Raw genomic sequence first — 24,524 nt, forward strand, 5'->3', positions numbered from 1 at the left:
GGTGCTCCCACATCCTTCCTCTCCCTCTGTCCTCCTAGAGAGTCAATGTCACCATTTTACATTAAATCGATACTCAGTGTTTACACTATTGTATGGATATATAAGTATGATTCACAGAAGAGCTATGCAGTATACTGTGATTACATTTCCTGTTTCGCAATCTTTTTCCTCCCTCAAGTTAATAATAGGCTTTTGATTTTTGTTTTCCTTGGTTTTCTACTTTCTTATCCTTCTTTCCTTCCCAAGGTCTCCTCGGTAGGTTTAAATCTCTTCTCACTGGCCACACACATCAGGTATGTGATTGATTTTATCTCTTTCTCAGACATAACCCTCCTAGAATTCTCTGTCTGCTTCTTCCAGTCTTTACTTCTTGTGCTCTAGGCCTGCTCCGGGGATCCTGTCCAGGGATTTCTTCTCTTCACTGTTATGCCAGGGACCAGTGGCTTGAACACCAGAGAAAGGCAAAGGGGACCTTCTCCAATGTTCTGCCACTGGTCCCCGCATCTGGTTTTCCCCCTCTGTTTATGCTATTGTTTTGATAAGACCGCATTCTTCAGCAGCTTCCTGAGAGGGGTGCATATTATTCCTGATCATTTCATGTGATTCTTAAAAGTGTCTGAAATATATGTAATTTTTATCTGTCTCTATTACCTGCCTTGGTGTGGGTCTTTTTCTTTTATTGTCCTGGGAACTTAGTAAGCCCATTCAGTTTGGAAACTCATTTCGTTCAGTAGTAGGGAAATTTATATAATTATTCCTAGGATAAAACCGTCACTATTTTTTATGTCTTTATGGAAAAACTATGATTCAGATGTTAGCACTCTTGAACGTATCCTCTGTTTTTTCTACGTTTCTTGTCCTTTCTCTCTTATTTTCCATCATCCTCTTTGTGTGAGTGTGTGTGTATATATATACATATATATATATATGTATATATGTGTGTGTGTATATATACATATATATATATGTATATATATTTACATATTTAAAAGTATGTATTTATATTTATATAACACGTTTATTTGTGTGTGTGCGTGTGCGCACATGTGTGTGTGTATATGCAAATGCGGTGATGGAAAAAATATATATCACTTTCACCCTCACTTAAATCTAAATATTTAGTAATTTTTCTTATGATTTCTCCTTTGGTCCATGAATTATTTAGAAGTGTGCTTTGTAGTTTCTAAAGAAAAGTATGTGTGTTGTGGGGGGGGGGCATTGGCAACCTTTTTGTTACTGATTTTTATTGTTACTGAATTTTGATCCAACAATGTGGTCAGTATATAATTTAAAAAATATGTATTGAATTTCCTTTTGGCTTAATGTGTGTTTATGTTTAACTTTCCTAATATCTCATGTATGCTTGAACCAGAGAAATATTTCCTATTTGCTGGGTGCAATATTTCACATGTACTTCCCTTAGATCAAGGCTATCAGTGGGGAAAACATTTATTAATATTTTGTCATCTTGATCTGCCATTTTCCAAGGAGACTTGTGTTCGGTGCTCCCCTAATAGTCCCTGTGTAGCCCCTTCAGTTAATCATTCCTTCTACCTTTGACTCCTGGAAACCACTGATGTGATTTATGGCTGCACCGTTTTGTCAGAATGTCATATACATGGAATCTTACAGTATGAAGTCTTTCAGGACCGGCTTCTTTCATTTAGAAAAATTTATTTAAGGTTTCTCCTTGTTGTTGCATGAGTTGACAATTTGTCCTTTGTGTCCGAGTAGTGTTCTGGTGTGTGCACATACACAGTTTGTTTATCCCGCCACCTGTTGAAGCGCATTTGGGTTGTTTCCAGTTTGGGGATGTGAATAAAGCTGTTAGAAACGTTTGCACAGAGGTTTTTAGGGGAACACATGTCTTCAGTTCACTTGGGAAAATACCTAGGAGTGGGATTTCTGGGTCCATGTGGTAAGCATGTATTTAATACTGTAAGGAATTGTTAAACTGTTTTCCAAAAAGGCTGTGTCATTTGTGTTCCCACTAACAATGAATGAGGGTTCCTTTTGCTCTGCATCTTCACCAGTCTTGCATGGTTAGTTTTAAAATTTTAGCCATCCCAGGTATGTAGTGGTCCCAATTTGTGATTTTAATTTAGCTTTTTTTTTTTTTGCCTCACCATGCAGCATGCGGGATCTTAGTTCCCTGACCAGGGATCGAACCCAGCCCCTTGGCAGTGAGAGTGCGGGGTCCTAACCACTGGACTGCCAAGGAATTCCCTAATTTAACTTTGTTAATGCATCATTTCATCTGCTTATTTGCTATCTGTATATTATCTTTGAAGAAGTATCTTTTCATGTATTTTACTCATTTTTAAAGGGGGGTTGTTTCTTACTGTTGAGCATTAAGAGTTCTTTATATATTCTACATGGATATGAGACTTTTATCAGGTATAAGATACATAAATATTTTTCTCCAAGTCTGTGGCTTGACTTTTCATTCTCTTAACAGTGTCTTTTACAGAGCAAAGGTTTCACAATTTTTAAGGATACAATTGATCAAATTTTCTATTATGACTCATGTTTTTAGAATCACATCTAAAAACTTGTCACCATACCCAAGTTCACACAGATTTTCTTCTCTGTTTCTTCTAGAACTTTTAAAGTTTTAGATGTAGAATTAGGTCAATGATTTATTCTGGGTTAATTTTTGTACACAGTATGAGGTATGTGTCAAGGTTCTTTTTTAAAAAAATTTTTAATGAAAATATACATATATTTTTAATTGGGGTATAATTGTAAGTTTCTTTTTTTTTTCTTTTTTGACTTTTTTGCACATGTATACTCAGTTGTTCCAGAAACATTTGTTTAAAAGATAAAACTTTCTTCATTGAATTGCCTTTGTACTTTTGCCAAAAGTGAACTGTGTTTGTGTGGGTCTATTTCTGGGCTTTTTATTCTGTTCCACTGTGAAATGCATATACTCTTTCACCAGTATCATACTGTCTGGATAACTGTAGCTTTACCATAAAATTTGAAGTCAGGTGGAGTGAGTCCTCCAACTTTGTACTTCTTTTTCAGAGTTGTTTTGGCTTTCCTTTTTCCTTTGACTTTCCATCTAAATTTTAAAATTAACTTGTCTACATTTACAAAAACTTGCTGAAATTTTGATTTGGATTGTACTGAATCTATTTATCAGTTGACAAGATGGATATCTTAAAATACTGAGTCTTTCAATCCATGAACATGGTAGATCTCTTTATTTAGATCTTCTATCATTTCTTTCATTAGTGTTTGTAATTTTTAGCATACCGACTCTTTTATTAGATCTACACCTAAGTATTTCATTTTTAGTGCTATTGTAAATGGTATTGTTTTTGGAATTTTAAATTCCAATTGTTTATTGTATATAGGAAGATGACTGACTTTAATATATCGGCCAGGTATCCTGTGATCTTGTTAAATTCACTTGTTAGTTCTAAGAGATGATTTTGTAGATTGGGATTTTCTTCAGGACCGTCATTTCATCTGAGAATAGAGGCAGTTTTATTTCTTTCTTTCCTCTTTGTATGCCTTTTCTTTTTCCTGCCTATTGTAAAAACTTCCAGCAGAAGTTCTAGGCTTCGAACAAGATATTGATACGGAACAAGAGTGGTGAGGGAAGATATCCTGTCTTTGTTCCCATCTTAGAGGGAAAGCATTTTTTTTTTTTTTTTTTTTTTTTTTACCATTGAGGTTAGTTGTAGGTTTTATGTAGATATGTAAATGCTTTCCATAAGGTTAAGGAACTTCTTTTCTATTTCTAGGTTGCTGAGAGTTTTTATCACGAATAGATGTTGAATTTTGTCAAATGCTGTTTTTGGAAGCTATCAAGGTATCTATATGGTTTTTCTTCTTCAGTCTCTTAATATCATGAATTACATTAATTGATTTTTAAATATGTTGAACAAGCCTTGTATTCCTGGGATGAATCCTGCTTGATTGGCATGTATATTCTTTTTTATATATTTCTGGATTCAATTTTCTGAAGTTTTGTTGAAGAAATTTACATCTAGGCTCACAAAGAATAGTGGTTTGCAATTTTCTTTTCTCGTAATATCTTTGTCTGGTTTTAATATTAGCTTAATTCCGGCCTCATAAAATGACTTGGAAAGTGTTTCCTACTCTTTTTTTTTTTTTTTTTTTCTGGAGGAGATTGGGTAGATTTGGCATTTTTTTTTCCCCTAAATGATGGTGGAATTCACCAGAAGCCATTTATGCTTGGGGTTTTCTGTGTGGAAAGGTTTTCAATTACAAATTCAGTTTCTTTAATAAATATAGTACTATTCAGACTCTATTTCTTTTTCAGTGAATTTTGGTAGTTTATGTCTTTCAAGGAACTGGTCTACTTCACCTAAGTTGCCAAATTTATGAGTCTACAGTTGTTTGTTTTATTCTCCTGTTGTCCTTTTAGTGTCCGTGAGGTCGAGAGTGAAGTTCCCTCTTTCATTCCTGGTATTGCTATCTATGTCTTCTCTCTCTTTTTTTTCTTGGTCAGACTCACTAGAGGTTTACCAATTTTATTGATTTTTTTCAAAGAATCAGTCTTTGGTTTCATTGGTTTTCTCTATTGTTTTTCTGTTTTTTAAAAAAATTTATTTAAAATTTTTTTATTTTTTAAAAATTTTGGCTGTGTTGGGTCTTCATTGCTGTGTGGGCTTTCTCTGGATGTGGCGAGCGGGGGCTACTCTTCATTGTGGTGCGTGGGCTTCTCATTGTGGTGGCTTCTCTTGTTGCGGAGCATGGGCTCTAGGCACGTGGGCTTCAGTAGTTGTGGCGCACGGGCTCAGTAGTTGTGGCTCACGGACTCTAGAGCGCAGGCTCAGTAGTTGTGGCGCATGGGCTTAGTTGCTCCGTGGCATGTGGGATCTTCCCTGACCAGGGATCAAACACGTGTCCCCTGCATTGACAGGTGGATTCTCAACCACTGCGCCACCAGGGAAGTCCCCTGTTTTTCTGTTTTTAGTTTCATCGATTTCTGTCTTCATCACTATTCGTTTATTCTTTCTGCTTGCTTTGGGTTTAATTTACTTTTCTTTTTCTAATTTCTTAAGGTGAAAATTTAGGTCAGATCTTTGTTCTTCCTTAATATAAGCATTTAGTGCTATGAATTTCCTCTGAGCACTGTTTCAGCTGCATCTCACAAATTTTGATGTGTTGTGTTTTAATTTTTATTCAGTTCAAAATAATTTTCAATTTTGGTTGAGGCTTCCTCTTAGAACCATTTCCCCCCAGTATTTGGGGTTTTGCCCAAATTTGTTTCTGTTATATTCTACTTTTATTTAAACTATCAATGAAGAATATATTGTTTTCTTAAACATTCAATTATCTTTAGAGCAATTAAAGTAAGAAAAAATATTTTATTTTAACTTTGTATTTTCCATTTCTCTTTTTTTTGGGGGGGTATAGTCGTTTTACAATGTTGTGTTAGTTTCTACTGTACAGTGAAGTGGAGTGGAGTTCCCTGTGCTCTACAGCAGGTTCTTATTAGTTATCTACTTTATACATAGTAGTGTATGTATGTCAATCCCAATCTCCCAATTCATCCCACCCCATATGGTCCATTTCTAATGCTCTTCATTTCTTTGTGTAGATCCAAGTTTCTGACCTATATTGCATTCCTTCTGACTGAAGAACTTGTTTTTAACATTTCTTGTAGAGCTGCCAACCTGCTCCGTCTGCTGTCTCCAGGGTCTCCAGGTCTCCCTCAGCCTCCACACTCAGCTTTTAGCACGTTATTACAAGTATCTAGCTGAATCTTCTTATTGGCTCTACGGCCTCTGACAATATCTGCCCCAGGTAAGGAAAAGCATGGGTCCTGTTTCTCGCTGCAGGCACTTGCCTCTTCGAAGATTTCCAGTTAGCTATTTGCTCTTGTCACCTTAGTTCTCTAAGGGGGACAAGGAAAGTAATTAATTTGCAGTTTGTCCAGCAGTTTTCTTGTTGTCGGGGTGGGTGTGACTCTCTTTCCAGCTCTCTGGGTCGCCATGCTGAATCTAGAAATCCAAAGAATCATTTTTTGAATTCCTACATTTCATACAGTTTTTTCAAATATTCTTGATCTTTTAAAATGCTGTCCTGCCTTTTGTTATTGCTTACGTTCTTTTGTTAATCCATGCAAGTTTAAATGTACCTTTTTTTAGTGGTGTCTTTCAGGTTTTTCCATTTCCTCTCATTCTTGAGTGCTGATTCTTCCTGTGTCGAGTCTGCCCATCTGTCTTTCACGGTGTTTCCTCAAGTAGCTTCAGTGGCGTTTGCGTGCGGAGTTTCGATCATGTCACTTTGAATTTTGATTTGCTGTCAGCAAGGACTATCCTTTCTATGGAGGAGCCATAATGCCATGTGTTGTGTGCGTTTTCCTACGGAACAGCTTTTCATTTGTTTTTGCGGGGGTCTCAGGATTTCACTGTCCTGGACCAATCCTCATGTTCAACTCTTGAGTGTGGTTCCTGCTCCCTTTGGGTGGTATACATTCACATCTGCACAGGGTATAGTCCGAGGTTTTGATTTCTTGCAAGTCATTTTTTTAATACAAGGTACCTGGAGACTGAAAGTTTCCTTGCTGCTTCCTGGGACGAGGACACAGAATTTTCTTGTCTGCCTCTCAGGCTGGCCAGCCTTTTGACACATCTGGGTCTTGAGCAGCTAGCTCAGTACCAGTTCCCCCTTTCTTTCTTCTCCAGTCCTCCCCCCGGAATTAAAATCCCAGCTTTCAGGCCAAGTCTGAAATCCTTGTGGGTCTCCATGGCAACAGCGTCTACACTCTGTTCTGAGGCTTCTCTTCGTTTCCGGAGCCCAGGAATTTCTATCCCCCAAGTACACTGTTAAGAGAAAGTGATATGATACCGGACAATTCTATTAGTTTGTTTCTAGAGGGTCCTTCCACTCCTCACCCCCAGCTCCTCCTCCTGTCAGCTCAATCGGCCATGTGGCTGGAAGCGGACTAAGTACAGCTCTCATGTGACTAGAATTTGGGTGACCCCCCCCCCCCCCCCGCAAATGCAGTGTGTCTCCCTCCAGTTTCCTTAAGAAAGAGAGATTCAGGTCAAAGCCAATTTGAACCCTCACCCTCCTTAGCTATATGGATTATAGAATTTAGTGATATCTAATTTCTCTTCTTGACCACTTGAATGATTTGTAAATACGATGGCTACGCACGGTTTTTTTATTGTCCGTATGACAACGAAGCCAAGGCATTTTGCTTTATATTCAGGGAGTTCATATTAGATCTTTAGTTATTTTAATGCACATTTAAGTACTACCCATGCTTACCAAAGTCAACTGATTTGCTACTTACATTAAGAGGAAATGTATGAAAAAATGTCACTTTCCCAATATCACCGGCAATTCCTATTGGTGATGCTTTTTCAAATTCCCAAATAGTCACCAGTTGAGGAGCATTCTGAATTAAGCATCTCAAATTTCTGCACTTTGCTTTCAAGAAGAATGCTCTACCCCTCGATGAGGTTCTAGAGATGCCGCCAATGGAAGATGAAATGGAGGAGAGACTCAAGATATTCTTAGATCATTACCTTAAGTTCCCCAGTGAAATAAAAAGGGAAATGTTAAGTGAAAACATTCTCCTTAGTAAGGGATTGCATTTCTTGTTATTTCATTAATTACTAAGGTACTGACTGTATACTTTTTACTTTAATAACTTTCCTCTAGTAAAGGGTAGACCTCCAAAAGGAATTTACTGGGTAAAGTGACCGGTCTTTAATATGTAAGATGTGGTTTATTTCTGTGACCCCTCGAAGCAGTTTCATGGAGCGGTAAGCTGCAAGACAAGCATCATAGCCAGCTGGTGTAAGGAGTGGAAACGCTTTGCACGAAGATGCTGTTTTATCAGCCAGTCTTTTTCTCATCTGTAAGGTTAAGGTGTTCTATTACATTCACTCTAAGTTTGTTTCAAGGCTAAGAAAGAACTATAATCAAAATTCCAGAGGCATTATGGGGTTGAGATGCTCCAGTTTTGGAGTTTATAAGTTGATGGTAGAGGGCTTCCCCGGTGGCGCAGCGGTTGAGAATCCGCCTGCCGATGCAGGGGACGCGGGTTCGAGCCCCGGTCTGGGAAGATCCCACATGCCGCGGAGCAACTGGGCCCGTGAGCCACAACTACTGAGCCTGCGCGTCTGGAGCCTGTGCTCCGCAACAAGAGAGGCCGCGACAGTGAGAGGCCCGCGCACCGCGATGAAGAGCGGCCCCCGCTCGCCGCAACTGGAGAAAGCCCTCGCACAGAAACGAAGACCCAACACAGCCAAAAATATAAATAATAAATAAATAATAAATTAAAAAATTAAAAAAAAAAATTGATGGTAGAGAGGATTGTCAGATAAAATGCATCCATTTGGTTCCTGAGAGGAAGTCACACCAGGTCTCCCTCCTGCCTGCTCTTCTTTCAAAGCATCCATCGCAAGAGTTTTAGGAACACGTACAACTACTTATTCACACATCAGCCTCCTTCCAGACAGTGAACCTCTGGGCAGGAGTCCGTTCTCACTGTTTTCGAGACATACCACCACTGTGTGTGCGTAGGCCGTGTAAATGACGACACGGTTTTTCTCATATTTGCCCTTTCAGGTTTTGAGCTCTGAGTTTGGTTTAGGAAACACAGGCATACTCCTGATATTACGATCCCAGGGGACTGCTGCTTCTCATTCTCCTTATTGCAACTTCCAGCTCCCTCTTGCCACCCTCAGCCCCGACAGGCCCTACCTGTACAGCCTCAGCTGATCCCTACCCCCCAGCTCAGACTGAGACAGGATCATTTAAACTCACATCAAAGACTCGTGCCTGATTGTGTGTTTGAAACACGTCCTTGGTCCCAGCTGTCTCATACCCTAGAAGGGAGTAGAAATCTGAGTGGATTGGGGAAGGCAGCATCACGTCACACCTGGAGGAGGTGGGATCCAGGTGTGGGAGAAGCAGGCCAGCGTGACCATGGTGTTAGTGCTGGCGTCGGTCCTGGGGATCACGAGGAAGCCGCCTGGCTAGGGCAGCACTGCATCCTTCTTTACAGACGCCCATATTAAATCCAGGATTCCTTAGAGTTAATTTCCAGATCATGAGCAAAAGGAAAGGGAATTTTCATTTCGGATGTAGAACTACGGATGGAAGAAAGTATTATAAAAATTTTGTCTCTTTACCTAGGTAGCTCATTAAAAATTTTTTTTTCTGGGCCGTGCAGCGAATAGGTGGTGTTCCATTGATTGAATTCACAGTGGTGAGCCAAAGGAACAGGGCCAGTCTGATTTACTTTGAGACGTTATGAGGAGAAAGGATTCACTGTTCAGATCCAGAGAGCGAGGCAAATACCCTCCAAGCTCGCAGGTGCTGTTACGCCCTATCTGTCCGTCCAGCCTTCCGCCCGTTCAGCATCTCCGCGCTGCAGGTGCACTGACACGTGTGCACCACAAGATGGAGCCCTCACAGCAGCTCATCTCCCAGGGCTTCCTTCCACCCCGTTCACGCTTTGGAAAGCGAAGCAAACAGGGCTGTGAGGAGGCGCACAGGCCTTGAGTGGATTAGAGATTGTTCTAGACATTGTTCCTGAGAGCAGATCTGTCCTCGGCCGGATCTCCATCAACGTCCTCATCAGCGTCTTCCAGGAAGACAAGCTTTAGCAGGAGGGCGGGTGACGCAAAACCAGGGAGGAGCGTGGGGGCCTCTGGACATATCGTAGAGATTCGGGGGGCTCTTCCGTGGGCTGCCAGTGGACAGGGATGGAAGCCCAAGTTTGCCTTTGAGGGAGCCGCAAAAAGAGCTTTGGACAGTGAAAGGGCAGGTCTGGACGAGCGTGTCACGATAGCTGTGACGCCGATAAGCGCACCGTCTCACGCAGTGCTACTCAGCGTGTGGGCCGTGGACCGCCCGCGGGAAACGGCGTGCTGTCTGTCCTGGATGAGGGCAGGCGCTCCTGCCAGGTGCCAATGAAATTCATCACGAAGTACATTGCTTAGTGGAGCCAAACAGGTAAAACTTACCTGGTGAGGGAAGCAGGGCATCCACCTGCATTCCAGCACCAACTCTTCCTCTTGGGAAGGGCCTGCCTTTGAGCAGCACTGAATTGCAAAGGCTCCTTGGTGTCAGTACTGAGTACTTAGTATTAGTGGTGCTAAGTAGGTTAGGCGCATCCTCACCTTTGGATAGAGGCACAGTGGACTTAGGGCCAGTGTCGTGAAAGGTGGACGTTCACATGTTGGACCAAACTGCCTCACTTTGCTCATCTGATGGGTGGTAGCAGTAATATCTAACCCGAAGCGCTGTCATGCTGGAGGTCAGAAGTATAATGCAGGCAAAGTTCATGGCGCGTTTCTCGGCACATGGTACAAATGTGCTTAGCCTCTGCAAGTGAGAATTAGTGTGCTTCTCCTTAATACCTCTTGGAGGAAAATACTGTTGTTTTCCCTGTTTCGTAGATGAGGAATTGAGCTGAGTTTCAGTGAAGCTTAACAGCGTCCTGGGGTCATGCTGTTCCTGCGTGTCAGGGCCCAGGCTTAAACCCAGGGATTTTCTGACTCTAGATTCCAAACAGGTGCTTGTTGATCATAGCACACTGCTCGTTCCTGGCTGGACTAGACCAGTGGCTTTTAAATTTTTTGACCAAAGCTCAACTGTAGTCATAACCTAGTACCACCGCCGCCCACCTCCCCCCAGGTACACAGACACATATATAATCTGAAACAAAACTTACGTGAACTAATACTTGCCATTCATAAATGCAACGCACTCTGATATCTTCTACTCCATTTTATTTCATTTTTAAAGAAAAAGCTGGTGGTGACCTATTGAATTGATTTCCTGGCCCACAGATGGGCTGGAACCCACAAGGTGAAAATGCTGTAATAGCAAATTTCTATGAACTCTTCAGTTCTAATTGTCTCTGATTCTCCAAAAAACAAAACAAAACAAAAAACACAAACAAAAGCCTTCAAACCCAATTCCCTTCATCCAGAACAGAAGACCTGAACTTGGGAGCAGTTCACGTGGGAAAGAATAAGGATTTTAGCCGAGGCTGAGTTGCGGAAACACTGCAAAGGTGAGTGCAGAAGGCTTGCCTTCAAGGCCCCCACAGGAGCCCTGCATTCCCTCTGGGTGCCAAGTTTTAGGAGAAATCAACCACCTGAACACGTTCGGAGAAGGACAGTCAAGGTGGAGCCGGGTCTGAAATTGTTCAAGGAGCCAGGCATGTTTAATCTGATTTTGATGGGAAAGAGTCTCTAAACCGTAAAAAAAAAAAAAAAAAGTATATTATGATAATAGGTCTCTAAGGTAGTTGAATAAGTCTTGGCCCGTCTGATGCATTATGTCACATCAAGCTTATTTTTATTGGGCTTTTAGATTTTGGTGTCTAAACTGAGAATCATGCAAAATGATTGTTACTGCGCTTCCGTCCTGGGAAAGGCAGGCAGGAAACCACCCCTCCCAGGGTAAGTGGAGGAGCTCTCAAGCTCGCCCTTGGCCAGACGTTTGCCCAGCTTCAAAGGGGTTTCAGAGGGCGGGACCGACTGCGGCCCAGGCTGTGCCTTGGAACTCAGACGTTCCTCTCCTGGAGCCTGGCCCGCCCGGCGGGAAAGCCCCCTGTTCCTGATGCTTTGGGCTGGTGGGAAGCTCTAGCTCGGTTGTTTCCCTCCCTCCTGGGCTCCAGCCGAGAGCCGATTCCCCGTGAGTCAGGAAAGGAGGGAGTGAGAGGCTGAGCGGTCCCTCCCCGGGTTTCACGGGGCCTCGGGAACGCCTGGGGCTGGAATTCCCCCTGGAAGGTGCCTCCAACAATAGAGGTTTGCGCTGTGTGGCCCGGTAGGGCGTTCTGCTGGAACAAGCAGCAGCAGGTTTGTTGGTAGTTTGTTAGATTCAGGAAGGAAAGGGGAGAGGGGAGTCGAGAATGACTCAAAGGCTATGTGGTTGGGAAACCTCGGAGCAAAATCAGGCCACCAGAACACAGTGGGAAATCTGAAGTGGTACAGACTGGGGGCGGGGGGAGAGGATGCAAGTTTGGACGGCACTTCGTTTGTGGCTTAGAGTCGGAGCTGTGTCCGTGAAAGTCTGTGTTCATGAAAGCGGGAGGGGTTAAAGTACTCTGTAGATCTTGCTGCCCAACTGTTTACCGTCCAATGTTAAATCCTGGTCCTTGGGGCGAAACGTGGTCATAGTTAAGGGTGAAGTGGGTCTTAGGGATGTTGGAGTTGGGCTGCTGTCCTGGATGACATTCATCTGCTGGCATCCTGGATTGAGTTCCACTTTTAGGATATAATTAACACATGCATTTTTGGTGGTTCTTTCAGTAGACTTAAAATGAACGGGTTAACACGGTGCTGTCTGAAAACGGCTGTCTTCATTTTATTCTGCTCTCTCAGGTGGGGAGAGACCGGTGGCCTCCCGCAGCCCGGCACCCCATCTAGTTGATGGAGATGAAGGGAGGGGCTGCTGAAGCAGAGGAAGTTGTGCGCATGCGCGCCTCGGGGCGGTGTCGGGAGGGACGAACTGATGGAGCGCGACGCTGACAAAAGCATCACTTGCCACCTATCGGGCATGCCCTATGCACCGAGCAGTGTTCTAAGCACTGTATATGATGGTCTCATTTGATTTCAACAACCCAATTAAATGATTACTATTAATGTCCTCCTTTTATAGTTAAAGAAACTAAAGCACAGAGAGGCTAGCGGATTCGCCCAAGGTTGCAGAGCTGGGATGGCCTGACCACCAAGCGGCACCGTGAACACTTCCCAGGCAGGTACTGTCCTCACCTGGCTTGATAAACCGGCAGAAGGCAGTAGAGTCAGAAGCTGGAGAGACTGTTTTCTAGGGGTGACATTGCTGCTTCGAGTGCCCGGGTGGTTAAGTTGTGATCCAACATCGGGGAAAGACACACGCTTCTCTCATTTTCCAAAGGCCATGGGGAAGTCAAGGCTTTGGGTGCTTCCACGGGGAGGGCCATGGCTCTCTGAGAAGCTCCACACCCCGGGGCGCCGGCAGCCCTGCGGTCGAGCCGCCCTCAAGCGCTCACGTACAGTGGATTTCTGCAGAGAAGCGGGGTGGACCATTCCGGGGGATGGCAGAAGAGGGCCCTTAGGAACTGGCCAAGGACCAAGGTTCTGCAGCAGCTCAAGGGACACCATCCAAGCTAGCCGAGCTCAGGAAAATGCAACCTGCTTGTTCCCACGGGCAGGTGAGGTCCGGAGATGTGCTGAAGGCGTGAGGAGCCTCCACTCTAGAAACAAATCTTTATTCAGTTTCTTTCTGTCAGTTCCCAGAACCTGTTCAAAGCACAAAGGAGGGGACATTTTCTATCAGGAAGATAAGCTCACCTCAGTTGTCAAGGGTTTTTGGAGGGACAGGAACTGTTTGGAGTCTGCTTCTCAGCCAGGCTTGTGTCCCCAGACTCAAGGGCACATAACAGATGCTCAACCAGTGCCCCCAGCCTGAGCATTTCACAGGCGAGAGGAACAGGCCGTGTCCGGTTTTTAGTGGACAAATGTAGGGCTTTTCCTTGAAGCTGTTTAGATGCTACATGAGGAAATGCAAATAGGAAACATCTGACAGTAAAACAACAAGCGATTATTACATAAAGATGAAAAATTCAGCCCCTGGAATAGAACAGCACATAGAGATGAGACGCGAAACTTAAAGCCGTGAGAAGGAGAAGAAAAGCAACGGCACCTTCAGGTACTGCGGAGAAACGGCCTTGGGAGAGAATTTAGGTTTTACAGTTTTCACCCCAAATTCCAGTGACCCCTCTTGCTCTGACCCTCTGTCTGTCATTTTTCAGTCTGCAGCCCGTCGGTAATGGTGATGCCCCCACTGCCTGGACCGTGAGGGGCCTCGTACCCTCAGTGCCAGGGCTGCGGCGCGGCTGGACCACCAGGAGGGTGGGTAGGGGGCAGCACGTTTTTGGTGTCTGCGTGGTTCCTTTGCTTGGCAGGTTGGAGTACAGACTAGAATGTTTTCCGTTGACTTTGCTTGTTGCCTCCTCCTTTGTTGTGAGTTGCCCTTGAGATTCTGACTTCACTGTCTGTTGAAGTTGCTGATTTTTTAGTCACAAGTTATGCGTTATGTAAGAGTACGTGGAAGCATTTTACTGGGAACTCTTTCAAATAGTCACTAAACGACTAATTCTAATTCAGGGAAGATCTAGTGGGCCTGCCCTCCTAATGATTGATACTTTGCTGGGAGCTTTCGATTATATTGTTCAAGAATCAGAAAAAAAATTCCTGCAGGGAGGGATTATTAGCCCCATTTGAAAACTGAAGTTTAGAGAAATTAGTTGTCTAATCCTTTTACTGAAAGAGACAAATGGTCCACATATGTGGTTTCTTTAATAAGCTGCAAAATAGATAAATAGATGAATAAATCCATAAATACAAATGTGTTCAGTACCTAACACTGATTAAAAATATTCTTCAGAACATCTCTGGAAAATAGGTCAGAAATAGTGTTTCATTCTATATCTTGTGGTACATTTCGGACAAGGTGGAAATTAAATTGTTTGCACACCTGCATATCAATGGAAAAACTGAACACTTGGAGATTACATTCTTACAAATAAATTAGTAATATTGTTTCAGCAGCACTAAAGGCTCCAAGGAGAATAAAACAGAGTGACCTGCTGCGCAGTGACTGGGGTAAGGTGAGCTGACATTACAGGGTGGCCTCAGAAGGGCTCTTAGCAGAGACATCAGAGCTGAGACCCAGCCGGGGAGGAGGAAAGAGCCCTGTGTGTGACTGGGGAACAGCACCGGGGCATGCAGAGCCCTTATGGGGTCAGGACTGGGCAGGGAGCGGGCTGGGCGAGGAGGGGATGAGAAGACTTAGCACCATTTGAAACAGTGTTACTTGTGAAATTACTTGTGAATTGTCTACCATCCTCTAAGATGTAAACTCCAAATGGCCAGGGACTCATCTGTTTACTCTTGTTTCCTGCTCTAATCTAGCACTGGCACGGCGTCTGGTACATAGTAGGTAGGCAGTAATATTACTCAGTGAAAGAAAAAAAATGCTACTGTAGTCAAGTCTATCCAACCCAGGTTCTTACTTTGCAGACGTCTTAGATACTCAGCAGAGGTGAAGCTACTTCCAGCAGGATGGGACCTGCCCTGGGTTTAGGCTGGTCAGCCTCTGATTCTCCACTGCACCATCCTGCCCGCTGCTGCTTAACGTATAAAAAAAAAAAAAAAAAAAAAAAAAAAAATGGGCTTCCCTGGTGGCACAGTGGTTGAGAATCTGCCTGCCAATGCAGGGGACACGGGTTCGAGCCCTGGTCTGGGAGGATCCCACATGCCGCGGAGCAACTAGGCCCGTGAGCCACAACTACTGAGCCTGCGCGTCTGGAGCCTGTGCTCCGCAACAAGAGAGGTCGTGATAGTGAGAGGCCCGCGCACCATGATGAGGAGTGGCCCCCGCTCGCCACAACTAGAGGAAGCCCTCGCACAGAAACGAAGACCCAACACAGCCAAAAATAAATAAATAAATAAATTTATTTAAAAAAAAACTAAAAAAACAACGGTCAGTGTTTCTAAAGGCACAGGTTCTTCTGGACAGAATTTCTCACTCTCCAGAATTAACATTCTAAGTTACATACGAAGGAACTTTGTTTCTTGTGTGTTCCACTCACAAAAATGATATTTTCTGTTTCAAGGAGGAAAGCAAACAGACTGTGCCTTTTCTCTGAGCATTAAAACAAATATGAGACCACAACGCAATAGCAAAACACCCCGAATAAGCCACTTATAAAGTGGGTAAAGGATTTGAACAGACATTTCTCTGAAGAAGAGATACAAATGGGCAACAGGGATATGAAGTGGTGCTCAACACCATGAATTATCAGGGAAATGCAAATCGAAACTACAACAAGCTGTCACCTCACACGCGTTAGGATGGCTATTATTTTTTAAAAAGTGTAGGTGAGGTTGTGGAGAAGTGCAACCCTTGTACACTGTTGGTGTTAAATTAAAATGGTGTCGCTGCTATGGAGAATTGTATGGAAATTCCTCAAAAAGTTAAAACTAGAACTACCGTATGATCCAGCAATCCCACGTCTGGGTATTTATCCAAAAGAACTGAAATCAGATCTCAAAGAGATATCTGCCCTCCCGTGCTCATGGCAGCTCTTTACACAATAGCCAAGATATGGCAGTATCCCAGGTGTCCATTGACAGAGGAACGCATAAAGGACATGAAGTCGATACACATATGAAAAAAGAAGAAAATCCTGCCATTTGCAGCAACATGGATGAACCTGGAGGATGTTATGCTAAGTGAAACAAGCCAGTTACAGAAGGACAAATACTGCATGATTCTACTTACATGAGGAATCTAAAATAGTCAAACTCATAAAAGCAGAGAGTACAAGAGTGGTGGCCAGGGGGTGAGGGAGGGGAAAGGAGAGCTCTTCAATGGTTGGAAGGTGTCAGCTCTACTGGATGAGTGAGTTCTAGAATCTGCCGTACAACGTGGTGCCTGCACTTTACAGTGTGGTGTGCACTTCAAAATGTGTTAGGAGGGTCGGTCTCATGGTGAGTATTTTTACCATAAAAACAAACAAACAACAAACAAACAAGAAACAAAGGGACACAAGGAAACTCTGGGAGGTGATGGATCAGTCTGTTCCCTCGATTGTGGTGATGGTGTCAGGCTGTTGTGCAGATGTTCAAACTCATCAAACTGTACACATCAAATATATGCAGCTCCTTGTGTATCAGTTACGCCTCAATAAAGCTGTTAAAAAAACATGAAAGAGTACGAGACCTTCAACCAGGGGTTCTGGTGACGGAAATGAAGGTAGTGAAGATGACAAGGGATTTATCACCCTCTGGGGCCCCTACCTCCCTGGGCTACTGGCAGCGCTCAGAGCTCCTCTCTGCCTGGGCTGAAGACATACTTACATGGGTGTTGAGAGAGTGACAAGTGAAGCTAATGCTTGCATATTAATAGTCTAGTACAAAAGATTACTGGCTTGTGGACTGTTAGAAGTCAGGGTTATTGTTTTTTTTTTATCCCCGCAGGCCCACATCTTAAATGGAGCAGGCATTTAACAGATGTCGGCTGAGTTGAACCAATCTACTTGTTATGGGGACTTGACTTCCACTTCATGGTGTCGTACTCAACGAAAACATAGTTTTCAAGATAAATATTCAAAACATCAACTTCAAAATAAGGTAAAAAGCTCCCATGTTCACATGCCACATTCTATTTGTATGCCACAGACGATCTATTGAACAAAATGGGTTATTTTGTTGGCCATTTAATAAAGTTTTATTGAAAGTAGATTATTTGGTTGCATGGTATAGGCAACTAGAAAGGAAAAGCAGTTATAGGTGCTGTAGTCTGGATGTTTCTTTATCAGAATAAGGAGAATGTGCTCTCTGATACATCCTAAAGCAGTTATGGGTGCTGTGGTCTGGATGTTTCTTTATCAGAATAAGGAGAATGTGCCCTCTGATACATCCTAAAGCAGTTATAGGTGCTGTGGTCTGGATGTTTCTTCATCAGAATAAGGAGAATGTGCCCTCTGATACATCCTAAAGCAGTTATAGGTGCTGTGGTCTGGATGTTTCTTCATCAGAATAAGGAGAATGTGCCCTCTGATACATCCTAAACCAGTTATAGGTGCTGTGGTCTGGATGTTTCTTTATCAGAATAAGGCGAATGTGCCCTCTGATACATCCTAAAGCAGTTATAGGTGCTGTGGTCTGGATGTTTCTTCATCAGAATAAGGAGAATGTGCTCTCTGATACATCCTAAAGCAGTTATAGGTGCTGTGGTCTGGATGTTTCTTCATCAGAATAAGGAGAATGTGCCCTCTGATACATCCTAAACCAGTTATAGGTGCTGTGGTCTGGATGTTTCTTTATCAGAATAAGGAGAATGTGCCCTCTGATACATCCTAAAGCAGTTATAGGTGCTGTGGTCTGGATGTTTCTTCATCAGAATAAGGAGAATGTGCCCTCTGATACATCCTAAACCAGTTATAGGTGCTGTGGTCTGGATGTTTCTTTATCAGAATAAGGAGAATGTGCCCTCTGATACATCCTAAACCAGTTATAGGTGCTGTGGTCTGGATGTTTCTTCATCAGAATAAGGAGAATGTGCCCTCTGATACATCCTAAAGCAGTTATAGGTGCTGTGGTCTGGATGTTTCTTTATCAGAATAAGGAGAATGTGCCCTCTGATACATCCTAAAGCAGTTATAGGTGCTGTGGTCTGGATGTTTCTTTATCAGAATAAGGAGAATGTGCCCTCTGATACATCCTAAAGCAGTTATAGGTGCTGTGGTCTGGATGTTTCTTTATCAGAATAAGGAGAATGTGCCCTCTGATACATCCTAAAGCAGTTATAGGTGCTGTGGTCTGGATGTTTCTTCATCAGAATAAGGAGAATGTGCCCTCTGATACATCCTAAAGCAGTTATAGGTGCTGTGGTCTGGATGTTTCTTTATCAGAATAAGGAGAATGTGCCCTCTGATACATCCTAAAACAGTTATAGGTGCTGTGGTCTGGATGTTTCTTCATCAGAATAAGGAGAATGTGCCCTCTGATACATCCTAAACCAGTTATAGGTGCTGTGGTCTGGATGTTTCTTTATCAGAATAAGGAGAATGTGCCCTCTGATACATCCTAAAGCAGTTATAGGTGCTGTAGTCTGGATGTTTCTTCATCAGAATAAGGAGAATGTGCCCTCTGATACATCCTAAAGCAGTTATAGGTGCTGTGGTCTGGATGTTTCTTCATCAGAATAAGGAGAATGTGCCCTCTGATACATCCTAAACCAGTTATAGGTGCTGTGGTCTGGATGTTTCTTCATCAGAATAAGGAGAATGTGCTCTCTGATACATCCTAAAGCAGTTATAGGTGCTGTGGTCTGGATGTTTCTTTATCAGAATAAGGAGAATGTGCCCTCTGATACATCCTAAAGCAGTTATAGGTGCTGTGGTCTGGATGTTTCTTTATCAGAATAAGGAGAATGTGCCCTCTGATACATCCTAAAGCAGTTATAGGTGCTGTGGTCTGGATGTTTCTTTATCAGAATAAGGAGAATGTGCTCTCTGATACATCCTAAAGCAGTTATAGGTGCTGTGGTCTGGATGTTTCTTCATCAGAATAAGGAGAATGTGCCCTCTGATACCTCCCGACTGTCGTGACTCTCGGGCCAGCTCTGGTCTCGGCTAGCGTGCGCCCGTGAGTCACATGCAGTGCTTGCTGTTACTCCAGGTAATCCCGGTGACGATGCAAACGTCATGTTCCCTCCGACCAGCAGGACCAGAGCCAGGTTTACTCCCAGGCGGTGTCCCTGAGCCACAGGCTCCCTAGGATGCCGGGCCCTGGGCTCTGATGCTTCCTTTAAGAAATTCTGGAGGCAACTGAGGAATTTCGTTTTGGAAATTACAGGTAAAATATATGCTTTTTCTCTCCTTGCCCTTATAAAAACAGGAAATGGTAATTAAAATTTTAAGCTTTATAACTGGGTTTTTAAAAGGGAGGATGTCTTAAACTTGTATTGAAATGTGGAAGATTGCTTAATTGTGTGGAAAGTACGCCAACGATGGTAAAGAAAGCCGGAAAGACCGGAGCTAAATCATTTTTAGTCTTGGTTGCTGTGGGGAATGAACTTATTTTTCTTGTGGGGAACTGTTGCAGATGTTTCTAAGGAATTCTTGCTTTCAGAGATTGTTTGGACAACTGTTCTCAAGTTCAGGAACCTGTGGGCCGTGCACAGGACTTGGAATCGATCCTCAGGGCCCTCGGGGACCAATGGAGGGTGGTCAGAGGAATAATATGATCAGCCTTAGGTTTTAGAAAGAATAACTGACATTTTTTAAACTATGGAGGCAAACAGGAGAGTGACTTACCGTAGGGCCAGACCAGATGGAGGCCTGACGACCAGTGAGGAGGCCGTGGGGAAGTCTGATGTGGGTTGACTCCTAGGGAGGCGAAGGGCCGGATCGAAGAGCATGGAAAGAATCTTCAGAGCACGAGAAGGAGCAGTGATGTGTGTAGGGACTGGTCTCCAGCGGGAGAAGGCAGAGTTTGACACGGCTCTGCGGTTTCTAACCTGGATGACATTAACTTCTCATGTTCTTGCAACTGCAGTTTTTCATGTTCAATGAGTAACACTGAAGCGGCAAACATATTCCTAGTGTGCAGAACAGGTGAGCTGAGAGGAGAAGCTTCTGGGGCATCCTGGCGAGAACGTGGGACGTGGAGTGGGGGGCACCCCCTGGGTGTGTACCTGCGGCAGCCTGCGTCTGCTACGGGAATGTCAGCCGCTGTCTTAGAGGTTTTTCTGGCTGTCCAAGTGGAAGCCCGCTGTCATTTCGATTAAGCTCCTAGCTGCTCTGTCTGCTGTGGGGCTGCAAGGAGCATCAGGAATCCACTCCCCACCTCCTCCCCCGCCAGCTCACATCAGATGCGGACAGACCAGAGTCTTGGGGTCTTCTGGCCGCAAGAGCGCCGGTGGGAAGCCCCCCTGCTCTCGCTCAGGGCTGAGTTCACTGGACACGCTCCCCAAGGGAGGAGGATGTGGCTGGTGTGGGTTTCCCGTGAGGCAGCATCGTAACGTGGTCCAGGGTGCCTGCCCCAGTCCTTCACCCAGGGCAGATCATTTCTTCTCCTCCTCCTGTTTCCCAATCCGTCAGTTGGGAACAATAACGGTAGGGCTGGGGAGGGCACCACGTACGGTGGTCAGTACCTTGTGAGGGCTCAACACGTGAACAAAGATCTCGTTTCTTCTGGTCTGGCAGGTCGACGTCATTCAGGTGGGGAGACCCACAGGGCCAGTGGCACATCCGGTTGCATCGCCATGTGATGGCATTCAGTGGCTTTATGTGGGGCTAGCGCGGGAGCCTCCGCGTGGGCACGCAGGCTCTAGCACCCTTCCCCCAACGCCCAAGCATCGGGGACGGGGCCACTCCGCATCCTCAGGAGGTGTGATGCAGAGTTTGGATGCTGGGAGACCACAGCGGATTGCGGGGAGCGCCAGGCAGGGAAACTATTTGAGCCCCGTTATCCCAGGAGCCGGGGATCCTCAGAAGAGGGTTTTGTCAAGCTGGCCCCACTGAGCTGAGCAGAAGCTTCTACTCCTGAACTTGTTAATAAATCCCCAACCTCCTTATTTCATCTGGCACATCTGAAATTAATGGCATAACACTTTCACAGGAATATACCATGGAATCTCTTTCTTCCTTTTGGCCAAGCAGAGTTTATACATTTAAAACCTGTGATGTGGGTTCTGAGTAAACTCAGAGCGACTGTTCAAGTTAGTTGCCATCAGCACCGTAGCAACAGGTGTTCAGTGTCTGTTGACATTTACTTTCTTTAGTCTCAGGCAGATTTCATAGCAACATAACACAAAAGCCGAACGGCATCCCTGGAAACTTGTAAGCACAGCGAAGGCCTGGATATACCACAGTGGAAGGATTCCTCAGTACAGGGAAACGCCAGAGAAGTTTGGCAAACATGACTTAACCTGTCAAGCCGTGTAGAAAGGGAACATCGCAGATGGTCAGCTTATAAAAAATAAACTGTGGCTTTTCAGGTGATTAATCGGCAGAGTGTGTAAACTCTGGCCAGTGGATTATCTTATTCCAGGTTAATCTACACAATCGCAAAATAATTTTAGCAATTAGACAATGGAGAAAAGATCAATGACAAATATCATTGCTAGAACATTCTATGAGGAATGTTGGTGAATGCCATATTCCAATTATTTATATAATCCTGATAACATATGAATTAATACCATGGTGTTGTACATACAATAACTATACTCAGATAATGAAAATACACTCAAATATAAATGAAAATAATTTTTGACTTTTTTTGAGAAGGTATTTCAAATTTTTATGGCATCTCAGGGACATTAACATAAATATCACTTATCGCAATAAAGTACCGTAGCTACAGAAGGCATATGAGATTGGCTGCTGAAGAATAGATGGTCCCCTAATATACCTAGAGAAAGATAAGATCTTAATAGTTAGTATTAAGTAATTTGAAATGAAGCTTTCTAAAATATCCACAGCTTTTCTATTACTCAAATGATTTAAAACTCAGAGTTTCAAATTTCTTGTCTTAATTACGTTCATCTATGAAACTAGTGAATATGGGTATAACATTTTTACGCCCATTAAGAAAATGATGACTGATTGATGATTGCTTTTTATTATACAATTAATAAAACTACCTGACATTTCAGAGAAGGCATCTTTGGATATTGAAATGATAACATTTGTCTATGATAAATAAGCCAGTCTCTGAAAGAAAAGAAAGATTTTTAGTAATGTTAGAGCTGGTAAAGTGTCACTATACATTTATAGTTGTCATCTAAGATTTCAATATTAATTGATCAGAAAAGCATTTTCATAGCAGGTACTAGACACATGGCATCTTCTTCAACATAGAAGAGGAAAGCAGGGTTTCAAAGGTCTTTGAAGGTCCGCAAGGGAGTTCTGTGCAAAGAGCACAGGGACAGGCAAACATCTCCTATTTCTACAGATTTTGCCCTGGCTGGTGATGCAGGTGCTTGTCAACAGGCCTAACCCTAACCCCAACCCTAACCTAACCCTGACCCTAACCCTAACCCTAACCCTTTCCGAGGCCCCTGTAGGCCCTAACCCTGACCCTGACCCTAACCCTGACCCTGACCCTAACCCTAACCCTAAACACTCAAGGTGGCCCAGCAGTAACTGTGGACTCTTTCCCTTAAGTCTGCCCCCTGTTACCTGCCCCCTGGTCTCACCACTCTGACAAGGAAGGAAACCAAATCCCAAGAAAGAAAGAGGAAAACATAACTGGATTCCCTTTAAGCCCAGGGCAGAAGGGTCAGCCCGGGCGCTGGCTCTGGTTGCTGGCGGGCTTCCTATGGAGATGGGAGATCGGGAGCAGGCCCAGAGGGGGGCGCTCCCGGGCCTCCCTCACCCTCCGCGCCCCCCGCCCCGGTCACACTGGGAAGCTGGGTCCTGAGATACGCTTGCGTGTTGGGATGGGCCTCTGAGAACCCCCGTGCAGAGGACTGTCTTCCCCCCCCCAGTCTCCATTTCCACGTGTGTGATGCAGAACAAGGACGTCTTCTGTAGGCTTGTTTGATTTTTAAGAGTCAGCACATTTTAAATGCCTTACAAGCATTAGCTGTTGTTATATCTTTTTTAACAGTTAAATCTTCACGCCATGACCCCAAGGCCCGTACATTTGTCCGACAAATGGAAAGAGCAGGAAAGGACTAACCTGTAAGCAGTAATGTTGGCTATTTCATCAGAAATGTGAGCTCACCCCAGGAGGAGCTACCTCAGGTTACGTTGATGAGACAGACTTGATGACCAGGGCTTTTCCTCACAGAAATGGCGACTCTCCCTAGAACATTCCAGGCCAGGTCTTCTGTGGGTGGGGCTTGAGGCTTCCATCCTGCCCTGTATTCATGACGTCAGGGCCGGAAGGCACAGGGAACACACAGCGTTCCATGCACAGATGTACAGCAGTGGTCTTCGGCCTCTGGAGGCCTGTTTCTGAATGCAGACTTTTTGGCCAGAAGGATTTCTCTCATTCGGTCATTACGGGGTCTGATGGCCACACTAAAATGGATGTTGCCATTCTGGGGGGACAGAATGGTGAGGGGTGAGGCTGGGCTCTGGAGCCAGGGCCTGGCCTGGGTCTGAGACCCGGACCCGTGACTTCCTGGCGCCGCCTGGGGGAGTTTCTCAAGCTCTCTGAGCCGCGGTTTCCTTCCTGGTACAGCAGGGAGGGTAGCGGAACTGACCTCGGATGGTCGTCGTGAAGGAAAGGCGTGCCCAGCAAGTGTTAGCCGGGGCCGCGTGTCACGTCACCTTCACGAAACCTTTCTCCACAGCTGCCTTCTGAGGTCAGGTCCGCCCCCAGGGCCCCGGAAATGGCCATTTAGTGGCGCCAGCAGAGCCTGCAATGACAGGGCCCTAGGACACTAATACAGGTGTCCACCTAACAAGACACTGGGCCCTGAACGAGCCCAAGCAGGCAGGCCTGTCTGGAGCCTGGAGCCCCCCAAGCCCGGCTCTGTGCCCCCGGAGAGCATCCGTGAGGGACCGCGTTCCTGCCAAGCCCGCCACTACACGTCTTCTGCTGGTGGAGTGGGTGAGTCCCCTCCTGCCCAGACACACGCAGCCCTGATCCCCGGGCGGAGTCCCTGCACGCCGATGGACCGCGCGCGGGCTTGGCCTGCTGAGGTTTTAGCTGCTTGCGACGGGCACGTCGTCCTGTGCCCGGCAGCCTTCCCGGCACCTCGCACACCGAGGGCTCACAGTCAGGGCTCTTCTTTCCGAGACCCGCCTAAGAGGCCCCGCTCTACAGACATCCTCCGCCACCTGTAGACCCCGTCCGCCGACACACGCACGTCCGCTACCCTTCCTCCTGGGACGCTGGAGGCCCCCGGCGTCCCCGCCCTGCTGATGCCCGGACGAGCACCCACACGTTGGAGGAATCAGCCACCTCCCGAGCTCCGCAGCTTCTGCCCAGCTCTGCCCATCCTCAAGGAGCCGGGCCGGGAGCGCAGAGCACGGCCCGCCGCCAGGACTCGGCCGT

The 24,524-nt window shown here is 44.9% G+C and overlaps 1 protein-coding gene across 1 annotated transcript in view; it reads left to right on the forward strand.

Moving 5' to 3' along the window:
- The first annotated feature begins 205 nt into the window (after window positions 1-205).
- Window positions 206-24,524, forward strand: part of RP1 (RP1 axonemal microtubule associated) — a 65,901-nt gene continuing 41,582 nt past the window's right edge. The window contains exons 1-6 of the mRNA XM_068525575.1: window positions 206-293; window positions 3,753-3,820; window positions 5,645-5,784; window positions 12,616-12,715; window positions 16,983-17,135; window positions 19,188-19,364. The gene's annotated coding sequence lies outside the window, so the exon portion shown is untranslated. The remainder of the gene's footprint in view (window positions 294-3,752; window positions 3,821-5,644; window positions 5,785-12,615; window positions 12,716-16,982; window positions 17,136-19,187; window positions 19,365-24,524) is intronic.

Source organism: Eschrichtius robustus, chromosome 17, assembly GCF_028021215.1.
Source record: "Eschrichtius robustus isolate mEscRob2 chromosome 17, mEscRob2.pri, whole genome shotgun sequence".
Taxonomy (NCBI): domain Eukaryota; kingdom Metazoa; phylum Chordata; class Mammalia; order Artiodactyla; family Eschrichtiidae; genus Eschrichtius; species Eschrichtius robustus.